The sequence below is a fragment of the Ursus arctos genome, unplaced genomic scaffold (genome assembly GCF_023065955.2).
Source record: "Ursus arctos isolate Adak ecotype North America unplaced genomic scaffold, UrsArc2.0 scaffold_21, whole genome shotgun sequence".
Taxonomy (NCBI): Eukaryota; Metazoa; Chordata; class Mammalia; order Carnivora; family Ursidae; genus Ursus; species Ursus arctos.
This window is the reverse complement of record NW_026622886.1, coordinates 7,280,593-7,295,035: the sequence shown is the minus strand read 5'-3', so window position 1 is coordinate 7,295,035 and position 14,443 is coordinate 7,280,593. Positions and strand designations below refer to the sequence as shown.

General features: G+C 49.5%; 1 protein-coding gene across 2 annotated transcripts in view; it reads right to left on the bottom strand.

Moving 5' to 3' along the window:
• LARGE1 (LARGE xylosyl- and glucuronyltransferase 1) overlaps positions 1 to 14,443 on the bottom strand; it is a 516,017-nt gene that overhangs the window by 481,491 nt on the left and 20,083 nt on the right. The window lies entirely within an intron of this gene.

Sequence of the window (14,443 nt, the reverse complement as noted above, 5' to 3'; positions counted from 1 at the left end):
CATGTACTCTTCACACACAGTAATGGCTTGGGGTGAGTCAGCCCAGGAGAAGCCGCCCACTTATCAAACCGCACATCTATTCGGAGTCCCTAACACGGCGCCAGCCCAAGCCAAGCGCCCGACAGGAGAAGGCCCGTGCCGCATCCAAGCGACAGTGAGTTTGGCTGGAATGTCACAGCGGAGCAAGGAATCAATCGGTGGGAGACCGGGCCGGGCCAGATGGGGCAGGGCCTGCAAGGCCAGATGCCACCGTCCCGCAGAGCTGCCAGATTCTTGAGGTCACTGCTTCCACAGCCAACGCTGGCCTCCAAGGGACAGTGACCGGAGCACCTCTAGGTTCCCTTACTGCTCAAGGCAACCTCCTTCCTGTTCTCTGAAGCCCAAGCTCCCTGCAGCCTCCGAGACGCCTGCCAAGCCTAAGGGCAGAGTCACCCTGAGCCCGTGATGCTAACAAGAGCACGCGCATTTTGTGAGGCTTTCTACTGGGGAAAAAAGCAAAAACACAAAAAACGAAAAAACAAAACAAAACAAAACAAAAAACACAATTTTTAAACTAGAACCTTGGGAAATAGGAATAACCTCAGTGTGTATAGGTGCTGAGCTAGGCAAGTTTCAAATGACGACTCCTTCCATCCTAATGCCCTGACTCGACATTAGCATCCCCATCTGACCCACACAGAAACTGAGGCTCGGATGATAAGAAGGAATCCACTCCAGCCCGAAAGTGACCAGAGCTTGCTTTCGAACGCAGTCTGTACGGCGCGAGGGTGGGTCTGACAAGCAACACCGCCTTTCACAGGACCGAGCGGATCTATCCCTCTTTCGGTTGCTGAGAATATAACAAAGTTGCTCCTGGGTCACCCAACACCAGCTGGAGTCCTGGGTGACTCTCTGCAGCTCAAACTCCAGACTGGAATCCAGAAGCACACCTTCCTTTCGGTGGCCAAATGACACACGTAGGCGACAGGACTTGGAAGTCCTAAGACCCAAGTTCAAATCAATCCCTCGAAGCCTCAGTCTGTTTATCTGCGAAACAGGAATGCTGATCCCATGGCCACCTCCCATGGCTGCAGTAAGGACCTTATAATATTTACTGACAGAGCAATAAAAGGCTTGTTTCTGTGCTCTGAGACCTGTAAAAGGCACTTAGAACAAAGTTATAATTATGATGAAATCCAGTGAGTAACACCCATTAAGAAGTCGAAATTAGGCATAAACAGCTCAGCTACCCTCCAGAGCAAAGCACGGGTTCATCTGAGCTACAATTTCCTACTCACCTCCCACTCAAGCCTGTGTCTCTCCAAACTTCATAAAGGACAAGAACATAGCCCTTATACTGACCTTCCAGGAGTCATCCAATCTAGAAAGGGTGGGCTTAAATCACACCCTCCCCTGGTCAGCATCCCAGGTAAGTAGCCACCAGTGCCCCACCAGACACTGACCCAGGGCAGTTCTGACCCCTGGTGCCCCGCAGGTACATGTGGACCCAATACATTCCTACGTCCTGCCTTCCACCACCTGGAGCACGGCCGTTCTCCCTCTTACACAAATGTTTCCCCAACCTGAGTGACCAGGGGCCATGTGTGTAGACAAGAAGTTACAGGGAACCCTTGTTTCGGCTTCATTTTTATTCCAATGTTATTTAAGCATTAAAATGTAAAACGTTAAAATTTTAAAAACTATTTCAATAAGTGTTTATTGAGGGCTAAGTGCCAGGCACTGTGCCGAGCGCTATTTACAGAGTAACGAAGAGGTACCCCCAGCCCTCACGAAACTTCCACCCCAGCAAATTACCCAGGAAAGAAATGAACCAAAACATCCCACAAAAAAATGTAAAAAATCAACTGGGAAAATGGTCTCAAAGCTCTTTTAAAAACACAGAAGGTTAGGGCACCTGGGTGGCTCAGTTGGTTGAGTGTCTGACTCTTGATTCCAGCTCACATCATGATCTCAGGGTTGTAAGATCGAGCCCCACATCAGGCTCTGCACTCAGCACAGGGTCTGCTTGAGATTTTCTCTCCCTCTCTGTCTGCCACTTGCACACGTGTGCTCCCCCTCCCTCCCTCTCTCTTTCTCTAAAATAAATCAATAAACAAAATCTTCAAAAAAAATTAAAAAAACCCACACACACAGTCTGCAAGTTTTGACCTGAACAAGGCAGTGTAAGAAGATTGAGGGCTGCTAGGTAAACTGAGGTTGGGGAGTTCCAGGGCGGTGGTGGTGGATGAGAGCTGATTGCCAGGTGAAGAACGGGGGGCAGGAACATCCAATGGGGGCCGCACATCCAGGACCCGTGGTTCTAACACAACCTTGAAGGCAACAAAACTTTCGAGGTACCCGGTGGTGGTGGGTGTTGCTTTTTAAAGTTCAACATCAGCGTAAGTTTAAATTAACTCAACATGATAGTCAATGCTGCGCCTAAACCAGCACTTTCTTGAGGGAGCATGGTTTGCTCTGCTCAGGTTGACCAGATGCTTTTGAGGTTAGGGCCCCCCGCCCCCACCAGCCTTGTGCCTTCTTGATGCTGGAAACACTGTGGAACAGCCCAGATGCCTCCATCACCATAAGCATCCCCATCCATCCCTCACGAGTTTCACTTAATTGAACAGTAACCACTTGGTACCATAACAATGGCTCACTGGTACAGATCCAGGGCCAGTATCTGGTTAGAGGTGGTCACGCAGATGACCCAGAAGATACTTCCATTAATTTGAGATGACATTAAAATGTCAAGTTAGAAAAATTTAAGTGGGGGGAAAAAACTCTCCAGGAAAACACCTGTAAGCCCCTGAAGGGACACTAAAGTCCTAGTGAGGTACCCTCTTCCACACCCTCAAAAAAATCTCCACACCCTCCCTGTTGCCACTTCAACCGCCTCTCCACTTTTCTTTCAGACTCAGACGTGGTGTGTGTGTTGTGTGGATAAATGCAATCACGATGCTGGTGAGGGCCACTACTTGAACAGACGGGGGCTGAGAAAGGGGCCAACATTCACGGCTAAAAAGCACCTCCAAATAGGTCCTCACCCCATACTCAGTTTCATAAAATCCCTCACCCGCTGTGGAGACGAAAAAGCCAGGAGTGTTCGTAGTGGCTTACTTCAGGTCAGTCACCCACTTAGTCAAGCCCCGGCTTTCCCGGAGGTCGGCCTGGTCCTGGGGCTGGGCTCAGTGCAGCCCCTCACCTCATTCCCCCAAAGAAAACCTTCTCCTTTGCATTGTAAACAGCAGGTGTCTCCAGCATTCTTACCCAGCTCCCTTCAGAAGCACTGTGGTTTTCCTTTTAATTACAGGAGCTTGTCCTCAAGCCTCCTCATTCAATATAAATGAAAAACATTCTGATTCAAATGTATCACCTTCCCATTTTAACTGTCAGATTTGCAAGCATAGCTGTCTGACAACTTTGTGGCAAAGGTCCCAGAATTTCAGTCCCTCCTGGGCCAGGGGGACTTCTGTGCCCTCACCAGCATTCCTTAGCACCATTTATGACATCTTTTTCAGAGGGAGAAAAGAAAACATATCCTTTTGGAGTTCATCCATTCATAAGTTGGAGCCGGAATAATACACATTTGGAAACTATGCAAAATAGTTCCCTGAAATAAATTTTTCCCCCTCTTGGTTGCCTCTGAAGTTCTAACAGGGGCAAAAGTCAAATAGGGCCTCTGTTCCATCAACTCAAGTCCATCAGGCCTACTGAGAACATCTGATCTGGGAAGGTGGGCTCTGGGCCTGCTCTTTGCTGGGCGCCCCGTGGGCACTCACCACCAGGGAGGAGAGGAGACCCCGCTGACCCTCACCAAAGCACCCACATAAAATGTCAGCATAACATACAGGCTCAAGCTGCTAGCTTCACTATAAGAGGGTGGGATCATTTGAACTGGGTCTTAAATGGACAGTCTTGTCTTGAGTGACCGGAAGCCAGGGGAGAAGAGAGGCAAACAGAAATCGATTCATTCGTTTGCTATTTACAGAGTGCTCAGAAAGCGGAGAAGGTCCTAAGCTCCGTGCCAGAAATACAGGAAAACAGACACGGTCCCTGCCCCTGGTGGGGTCCACAATCCCCCGGGATAAACAATTTTAAACACGCAGGCAAACACAAATGACCAGCCATGTCAGCACCGAAAGGGACGCCCCCAAGTGTCTGCCACCCATAAACTGGGACCCTGGCTCGTGCCTGCCAAGTCTTCCCAGCCTGGCAGACACACTGGTTCCTCAGGACTGGCAAAGAACAATGGTGGACAGGGCCACAGAGAGAAGGAGACGGGAAACCAAAGATCTGTGGGTGCCCACTAAGTTTTAGGGACAGAGTCAGTGCAGCTGAGGGGTTAGGAGCATGACTGTGGGGGGTTCAAATCCTACTTCTCCCCACAACAGCCCTGTAGATATTAGTGGGGTTCTCAAACTTCCTTTGTAAGGTGGCAATCATCATCCCATCACAGGGTTTTCTGTGAGGATTCAAAATGTTAAATGAATCCATTCATTCAGGTTAAAAAGAGTGCCTAGCACATAGCTGGTGCTGAAACCAAAAAAGAAAAAAAGAAAAAGGATTTCTAATGGGGGTTTTTTCCCGCTTTTAATTAACCTGTATAATAACTCTCGAATGTGGATTTTATCTCGATTTCACAGATCAAGAAACAGAGGCTCGGAAAGCTGTTATGGAACGTCACCAGATTCTCACAGGTAAATGCTGGGGCCAGGATTCAGATCTGGGTCAAGTTGAGAGTCATCAGTAAATGGTTTCAAAACCCGGGAGTCATTGGGTGTAAGTTTATTGAGGTTTGAACTAGCATGAGCTATTCTGAATTTATTTAATGTCTGCAGGATTCCGAATTCCTAGCTCTCTTCAAGAGAATTGTGATCTTGGTGATAAGCCAGCCTTACTAGGCAACAATTCCTCAAGGTGTTTAAGACAAAAATGGGTCCCAGTTCCTTCTGTTGGGCTGCCTCAGTTTCCCTAAAGTGACAAGCATTAGGGCAGCTGGAAACAAAAAGGTTAAGAAATTCCAGAAACTCAAGTTTTCACAGCTGTGTTGGTCACAAGAGCTCAGAAGGTTCACGGCCAGCACCTCCCTCACCCAACAGGCCGTAACAACAAACATTTATGAATGAGCACCTGCCATGTCCTGGAAGCTACTCTGGGGGACACTGGGGGACGTGTGTACAGTTGCTGTAAACTCACGGCTCCTCTCCTCTAACCCCCTTCTTCTTGTCTAATTCAGACTCAAATTTTGAGACTCACCTCAGAGTTCACCACTTCCAGAAGGTGCTACCTTTCTTTTCTGTGCTCTCCCAAATACCTATAAATATTTTCAGGATCTCCATACCTGACCTGGCCTCATTGTTTTCTAAAGCTCAGTCCAGAAACCAGCTACAATTTCCATACAAACACTATTCCTTCTTAATAGATTTATTTGGGTTTTTTTTCTTTAACAGATGCCATTTGAGCCCCTACTGCGTGCAAGACGTCATCCTATGTGCTAGTCACACAAAAGTGAATGGAGATGACGTCAATCTCACGGGAGAGACAGGTACAGGGAGTCCAATGTTACCGCGTGGCTTAGCAATCTACCTACCCTCTCTGGCTTGGCTGATTTACCTGGAAAATGGCATTAACATTAGTAGCTATCACTGCCTCTTAGGTGATGATGAGGAGTACAGGAGACCACGCCTGTGAAGTGCGGAGCAACCGCGTCCCTGGCACTCAGCAGGTACGCCGAGCACATGCCGGGCAGTTCTTTGTGATAAGCATCGTAAATACTGGCGGTCATCGAAGGGGGTGCTACTCTCTGACACTGATGCAGCTTCAAGTCTTAAGAGTCTTCTTTGGTCCAGTAAAAGCGAAGTCATAAGATATTTAATGGGAAATTGGCATCAATGCAATTAGCTCTGATGAGAAATCAATTTTGAAACATCACATATTCTAAACTCAGACACCCAGTCAACGGTCCTCGATTCTGCACTTTGATCACATTGTCAAAGAACACCTTTTCAAAAGGCCACCCCCTCCTTGAGGCCTTCCTTGATCGCTCACCCAGCAGACTCTCCTTCCTTGAACTACCTTTACTGAGTCCTTTCTTGGACCACTGAAGCACCCTCTCTGCCCTGTGGGAGCTAACGATCTTGTCCCGGCCCCACCACCACCGTCCCCAAACTCCAAGACCTGAGGATCCGTGTCTGAGTCATATTAATATCTCTCTATCAGGCCACCTGTCACACCATAACGCTGTGTAACAAGCCATCCCGGAAAGCAGTGTCTTGAGGCAACCATCACGTATCTTCACTCAAGCATCTGCAGGTGAGCGGGGACTCAGCGGATCTAGGGTGGGCTTAGCATCTAATGCAGGCTCGCGGGTCAGCTGGGCAGCTCTGCTCCAAGTGTCTCTCATCCTGTTCCTCCTCAGAAGAGCAGGCTGCCAGGGCATGCTGCTTTCGTGGCAAAGGCACCGAGTGGGAAAGAAAAGCAGAAACACACAAGGTCTTCCAAGGTCTGGGGTCAGAGCTGGCACGCCGTCACCTGTCTCATGCTTCAGCTCAGAGCAAGTCACACAGTGGAGTCCAAACTCAAAACGGCAGAAATATACCATAATCTTTGGGTAGGAATTCCAAGAATTCAGAAAGGTATGAAGAATCAAGACCATTAACACAACGGGCATATCACATCCACGACCCAGGAGCCTTCTGACAAGAAAAAATAACCCCCGGGCACTGAATGAATGAGTGAGTGAATGAATGAGTGAATGAGTGAGTGAATGAATGAATGAAAACGGAGTGGCTTTCAGAGCCTTGTCAAGACATCTGACAATTCACCAGCAGCCACTGTGAGTCCTAAACCCGGTACAACAGCAACACTCATCAAATATTAGTATGTTCCAGGTCCCTAGACTCCACTGTACTTTAGCTGGAGAGGCAAAATTTCAAAACCTTGTCGGTACACATTGTTATTTTTTTCATGGATCTCAGATTAGGAAATAAATCAATATATCCATTCACATACACATCACGCCCTCTTACTAAAAGAAGAAAAACCGTGTTTTGCATACATGAGGTGAGGGATGGGTTACAAAAGGAGAAGGTGAAGAGGTGACTCTGAATCAAACCTACGGTGGTTAATTTTCATTTAACTACCTACCTGAGACTAGAGGCTCAGCAGAAGCACACTAACGTCCGTGAACTTATGAAATGGTGCATTATTGAAGCCACAGCAGGGGAAAGGGCTCAGTTTGGAAGACATAAAAGACTAAAGCCTGCAGAACTGTCATTTTCCATTACAAGGTAACTGCTAAAAAAAAAATACATTTTAATTAAGAAAGAAGACACCAGCTCCAAGAGGATAGATTTAAAAAAAAAAAAAAAAAATTTAACCCATAGCTCTCCATTCCTCCTGCCCTAGGAAAGCCTGCAGCTCCTTCCAGAGCTCAAGCAAGGGAAAAAGGCTTGAATCCGTTTCCCCCTCCAGGTCCCAAGGAGACCAGCTACAAGCCACCATTTGTTCCTTCATGCGGCAAATCTTTATCGAGAGCCTTCTGTGTGCAAGACATAAGGGGACAGAAATGCCTGCCGCCATCAGCTTACGTTCAAGTAAATCACACAGTGTATTAACAATCGGTGATGCTACATATAGGAAAAAATAGAGAGGGGTACACGAGGCGGTGGGTGGAGTTAACACAGAGTCACAAATTAAACGGGGCAAAAATCACCAATTGTGCCCCTTCCCCAAGTGACCTCTGGCTCTCTGTGCTTCCACTCTCAGAAGCTTTTTGAACCAATCGCCCGCTAAGGCTGCACGCAGCACCCATGACGGGTAAATCAGCATGCCATTTGCTCCATCAGATCAAACCTCGGGTCCTACCCAGGACACGACTGCCATCTACTACCCTCATCAAAAGGCACTCCAGCTACGTGGAAACAGCCCAGATTTAACCACTAATTCAAGGCAATAATGAAAAGCAGTCTGTGCTGATACAAGCAGCTGACTTAGTAAGGGCTGTGGGGTGTGGATCCCAACCCCTCTACCCCCTTCACTGTGTGTTGAGTAGGACTGAGTTGAAGGCACTATAGGTGCAGGGCTCCCCTGAATCCATAGCAAACTATAAGCTTGCCTCACTGGGTCCCCGAACTGGGCTCCTGGAAGCCAGTCCTGTGGGCAGGACTCTACAAGGCCAAGGCTACTAAACACAGAGAGTCTGCCTCTAAATGGGGGGTCACGGGGGAGGGTGATGGTGTTTGGGACCATGCCCCCACCCTTGACCTCTGTCCACTCGACCTCCTGCCCAACCACCCACCACGTGGACGGCCTCCTTGCAGTGTGCTGAATCTTGGCTGCATGTGCTAACCTCCTGGGGAATTCTGGATCCCCCGTACCCAAGCTGCACCCCAAACCCATTAAATCCAAATTTCTGGAGGTGGGACCCAGGCATCAGTAGACGTTAGAGCCCCCCAGATGATTCCGACACACAGCCAAGGCTGAGAGGCACTCTGGACCCCTCATTCTGCCCACCAGGGTTGCCAAGCCCAACTGAAACCGCCCTTCCTGACCACCTGGTCTCCCTCCCTATTTCGGCTTGAGGGTTCAGCTGTGCCCTCTACCCCACACTGTCCCGCTGGGGGCCCCCAGGAAGAAATTATCAGAAGCCTCCAGGTGGCCTGCGTGCAGCAACTCTATTTTCCAAGCAAAACTGGGACACGGGACCTGGCAGGAACACCCCCATCCTCTTCCGAGGCAGTGAGCCCAGACAAGTTAGAGGACGGTTTCAGAGTTCTAATCCTGGTTTGGACACACAAGCTCTCCGTGTGACCTTGGACAGGAAGATAAACCCCACTGCATCTCAGCGTGCTCCTGTGTAAATCAGGCATCATGATATCCGCCTCACCAGGGCTGATGGGAAGACACAAGGGGAATCATTAATCAAGGGTCTGACATACAGCAGGTGCTCAAAAAATGGCAGCAGCTTGTATTAATTTACTGCCAGGGAGCCAGCCCAAAAAGAGTTTAGATACCCAAACAGAGCATCCGGGACAGTTTCAGGGTTTATGGGGACAGCAAATGGGGCAGAATCTTTGAAATCAGAGCCACCCTAGAAAATCTGATTACCCGCAGTTTGTACAGTGAGCATTGTAACTGAGAGGCAAGAAACCAGGTGAAGCTACTGCCAGTGGGAGAGAAGCGCCCACCTGCACAGGTGGGTGGAGTTGGTACCCTGAGTCTCTGGCAAAGTCCATCACTGCACTGAAAACTACTCTTCTTCCCGCCAACAGGGGATGTGTCCCATCCCCCTCAAACCACAAACCAAAGGACAGTCAGAAGGAACCAGAAGGGTGAAGTGGCTCTAACAATGAATGTAAGTGACCATAAACAGAAAACAGAAAAATCTGCACACTCCCTGTGGACAGGAAGGGAAGATGGAGGTCTGAAGGGACCAGGGTGGATGGAAAACTAGAATGGGAGAAATCCAGACCAAGTCTCCCGTGAGGCTCTGTGGTAGCTGTCTATTGCCGAGTAACAAATCACCAAGTTGGTGGCTTGACACAGCACACGTTTATCATCTCACGGTTTCTGCAGCTCAGGAGTCTGGCCATGGCTTCACTGGGTCCTCTGCTTCGAGACATGCAAGGCTGCAATCACGGTGTCCAGGAGGTGTCCTCCCATGGAGGCTCTGGGGGAGAAGCCGCCTACAGGCTTGCTCGAGCCCTTGTGCTGTAGGACGGACAGGCTAGCCTCCTTGCTGGCTTCAGGCTGGGGGTCACCCCCAGCTCCTGGCCACGTGGGTTTCCCCAGCATGGCGACTTCCTCAAGCCAACAAGGAGAGTCTTGACAGCAAGTCAGCCGGCGAACGTAGTCCCAGAAGCCACATCCCATCACCCCTGCTGTCTTCTATTGCTTAGAGCGAGACCCACGTCCCACTCACACCATGTGCAAGGGATTACACGAGAGCATAAACATCGGCAGGTGGGGGCAGAGAGAACCACGATTTTTTCCCCGCTGTGGTAAAAAATACACCTAACAAAATCGACCATTCCAACCATCTTTAAGTGTATAATTCAGTGAAATTAAGTACATTCCCGTCACCACCATCCGTCTCTAGACCTTCTTCATCTTCCCAAACTGAAACTCTGCAACCATGAAGAGCTAACTACCCATTCTCCCCTCTCCCCAAGCCCCAGCAAACACCAGGCTTGCTGTTCCTTTGAATTTAACTCCTCTGGGTACCTCATAGAAGTGGAATCAGAAAGACCCAAGAGCAACATGACATTGGCAGCACCATCTCGCCCTCTATGATGCCGACACCCTGCTAGAATGTGCACACAAAATGGCGTTTGCAGCACCCCACCTACAGGGGGCACCCCACCTACAGGTGCCCAGGATGTTGACCACCCCCCATACCCATTCTTTGTGTGCTCCTGACTTTTGCTGATCATTCTGCATTTTAAAGAAGTTATCTTCTGTCTGAGCTTTCTGTTCTTAGATACTTGTCTTCTCCCGCTATTCAGAAAAGCTCACAGTGAAAGACAGTCTCTGCCAACACTGCCCTCGAGGCCAAGTGTGGAGGCCACACAGCAGAGCGCCTTCCCCACTGACCAGACCTAACGAAAGAACACCAGGAAAGGTCCTCAGAGACAGGAAACTCTGGATGAGAAAAGACTTGGGAGTCTCTTTTCCAGGTATCTCCCTCTATCTTTTGCTTCGCGACTTCTCTGCCCAAACCTTCGCAGGTTAGGGGCAGTTTTGCAGGAAGGAGGCCAGTCCTCTGAGGAGCTCCCTTCCCCCAGACCCCAGGAGGAAGCTGAAATGAAACCTCAGGCTGACTCGCTCACAACAAATGAGACACAGCTTCTTCACAAAGCAGCTGGCCACCTCGATCAGAACACCTGCAGCCTTTAAGTCAAGCCTGTTCTTGTGGAAAACCTCCTACCTCCACTTCTCTGCTTTTATTTTTTGCTTACCCCAAAAGCTGCGAGCAGTAAACTCTCGTGGAGGGTTCATGAAAACAAAGTCCCCGGGATCTGTTATTACGGGCGGAATCAGGGGTTCCTTCCTGCTGCCCCAACGTAGCGGGAGAAGAAGAGAGAGGGAGGCAGGCCAGGTCCACTCGGCCACCCAGTGAGCCCGGCCCTGTGGCAGGAGATGGGCCCGACGGGAATACACAAGGGCGGCAAAAAAGTCCTTATCTCCCTCCATCCCATCTCAGCCAGTGAAGGTGAAATCGGAGGGGGAATGCCAATGAAGCCTTGGATCTCCAGACAGCCAAAAATGTGGCGCCTTATTACGGAGTCTAAGTGACTGCAAACAGGCCATTATCAAATCTCTTCAGTGACAAAGCTCTGTGTTGAAGGGGACAAATAAAAACAAGTACATTAAGCACAATAAATCACAGGGACCTGTCGTTGAGACCCATTATCCCTGGGGATGAAGGGACTGTTCTCCTCCCTGCCTTCCAGCTATCGGATCCTGGTTTTCTCATCATTGTTTTAATATTGCAGCCATTACTCTCTGTGCCGCGAAGAGCCTGCTGTTTCTCTGTAGTTCTGGGTGGCAAGGGCATAATTTGTTTTATGATCTGCTTGGGAGGGTAGCTGTTTTATATTCATCTTTAAAAGATGCATTCAATAATCGTAGCAATGAGACCCTGCTTAAAAAACAAGACCCAGCCCTGCTATTCCTTCCAGCCACAGCTGGAGCAACCCAAAAGGTACCCAACAGTTACCAGGAGAGCCAGGCCGCTCTCTTGGGGGAGGGGGGTCGCGCAGCCCAGGAACAGCCTCAGTCATGTTTAAAGAGCCACCGAATCATGTGGAAGGTAGCCTGGACAGGGGGGAGGCAGTCAGAGGCTGGAAGTCAGGGGACCCGGGTTTCACCACTAAGTTGGTGTGACCTTGGACAGGTCCCTTGGGCCCCCCGGGCAGAAGTGTCCCCACCTACCAAATAAGCCAGTTGGTCCACACGTCTCTGTGGAGCCCCAAAGAGTCTGCATTTCTATAAGATACCGAGGGAGCGTGAAGAACTTTAAGCTAGATGATAGTACTTATATTTATTTCCTCCTCTCTCTCAATAAGATGGTCACAAGAGTCCTCCTAAGATCAAACCAGCCCACTGCGCAACTACCCAAGACACCTCCCACCCATTTCCTCTCCCACCCATGTAGAAGCCTTCCTCCTGGCCCCTTACTCACTGAGAAGTTATTTTCTGGGACAGCTCACGGTAGATCCTGTAAACAAGTGCTCTCCCAATCTTATTCAGCAGGAAGTGGATGGGAGGTCCAGAAAGATCACACTGGCTGGGCCAGCTCTTCACAGCAGGACCCATTTACACTCTTCCCCATCAGAAGGGAATGAGGCAACAAATGCTCTCCACTCTTCTGCAAGATGGCTGCCAACACCTGCACGCAGCATGGGGATGCCAACAGTCCTTTCTGGCATTGCCATTTCAATGACCACATCTAAATGTTACCATGAGAAGAACACTTCTTGCAATGTAATGCTTCCGAGGGTGGCACCAAGTGAGACAGCCATGTAACAAAACTTATCCCAGGACTTTGTTGCCCATCCAAGAGGCAGGACATAAAACCTACCTGATGGGGCCCAACTCCCAAAATGCTCTATAAAAGACTCAAATTCAGAAAAGTCAAAAAAAGTTATAAGCTCTCTCGTGTTAGAAAAGGAGCTGGGTTTTACGGGTCATCAAAGCCCGCTGAGCAGCCTCTTGGGAGTGAGAGAGAGGATTCTTTCTAACCAAGCGATGTCTCTGGCTTTGTAAAATTTGGTGTAACAACCCAATAAATAGCAAGTGGAGTTAGATATATGGGAGCTTTTAGCCTCGAATGCAGGTAGCAAGTGTCAAAGGAAGTTGCTTTGCATGCAAACGGGACAGAGAGCAGGGAGACGATGTGTCCCAGGCGCCATGAACCACAATGAACCACAGGCCATAAGGAAGGAGAGCTCCGTGCAAGCAGGGCCTCACGTCTCATTCGCCTCACCCCAGTGCCCAGCACAGCGCCTGGCACACAGGAGATGACGCGTGCTCCCTGAATAAGGGAGGGAAGGAAGGGAACGCAGCAAAGCCACATCGATGACCTGCAGCCCCTGGAAACACTGATCCAGGTGATGGGAACGATGTCAAGACCTACTTAACAGAGAAGTGAGATCTCAGCCCAGCTTGAGCACCTCCAAGGAAACATCTGGATATACATGTATTCAGACAGCAACCTATACTCAGCTGTACGCAAAAGGGAGTTAAAGACTCCAAAACCTTTCAAGGTCCAGGGGTGAGGGTTTTGAGTGTTGTTTTTGGTTTGTGTGTTTTGCAGCTTTTTTTTTTCTTACCACTGCAAGTTACTAAGACAAAGCGAAAAAGAAACACGCTCTGAAAACATTCTTAGCCTTTGCCCCAGTGAACCTCTTTTGAATATCAAAACACAACTCATGAAAACAAACCAACAGGGCTACCACGTATTCCCGTGCACACCACGAAAGAGGCAAGAGTTGGGACAGATGTCTCGGGATGTACATCTAAATTGTACTGCAGGGCACCAGCGAGTGGCAGGCAGGTCAGGACGAGGCAGGCAACAGCAGTCTAGGGTGCAACAGGGGGCACGGCTCCACCTCGGGGCGGCCCTCCCCCTTGCAAGTCCAAGGCCAACTTGCTCCGCGTTTCCGGAGAACGCACAGCTCGGGTCAAACACTCACACTCCCCAGAGGGCTTTTAATTGAAAAATCACACCGAACATGTCATGTGCCAGATCCGAATGCTCACCGGGTACCAGCACCTGGGAATAAAGCGTTCCCTTCTTTCCCTCCCTTATTCAGGGAACACGCATCTCCTGTGTGCCAGGCGCTGTGCTGGGCACTGGGGTGAGGCGAATGAGATGTGAGGCCCTGCTTGCACGGAGCTCTCCTTCCTTATGGCCTGTGGTTCACTGTGGTTCATGGCGCCTGGGACACATTGTCTCCCTGCTCTCTGTCCCGTTTGCATGCAAAGCAACTTCCTTTGACACTTGCTACCTGCATTCGAGGCTAAAACATCCAATAGGGCATTCTGCCATCATCACTCCAGGGATATAGTTTCTAGAGCGCTCTCTGACTCTGAGTGATTGTGTCTGATCCTTTCATAGAAGGTGGGAACAGATCATGGAGCTTGGGAGGAAGAAAAATAAAGTTCAGGGAGCTACGGGCTGAGTTGTGTCCTCCCAAAAAGAGACGTTGAAGTCCTAAGCCCCAGGACCTCAGGATGTGACTCTATCCGGAAACAGGGTCTTTAGAGAAGATTCTAGTTAAAATGAGGTCATTAGGGTGAGCCCTAATCAAATATGACTGGTGTCTTCACAAAACAGGTGAAATTTGGACACCGAGCTGTGCAGGGGGCAGACGATGTGTCGACACACGGGGAGAAGGCAGCCATGTGACCAGAGTGGTGACAGCCAAGGACCGCCAAGGATACAGCAAACCCCAGC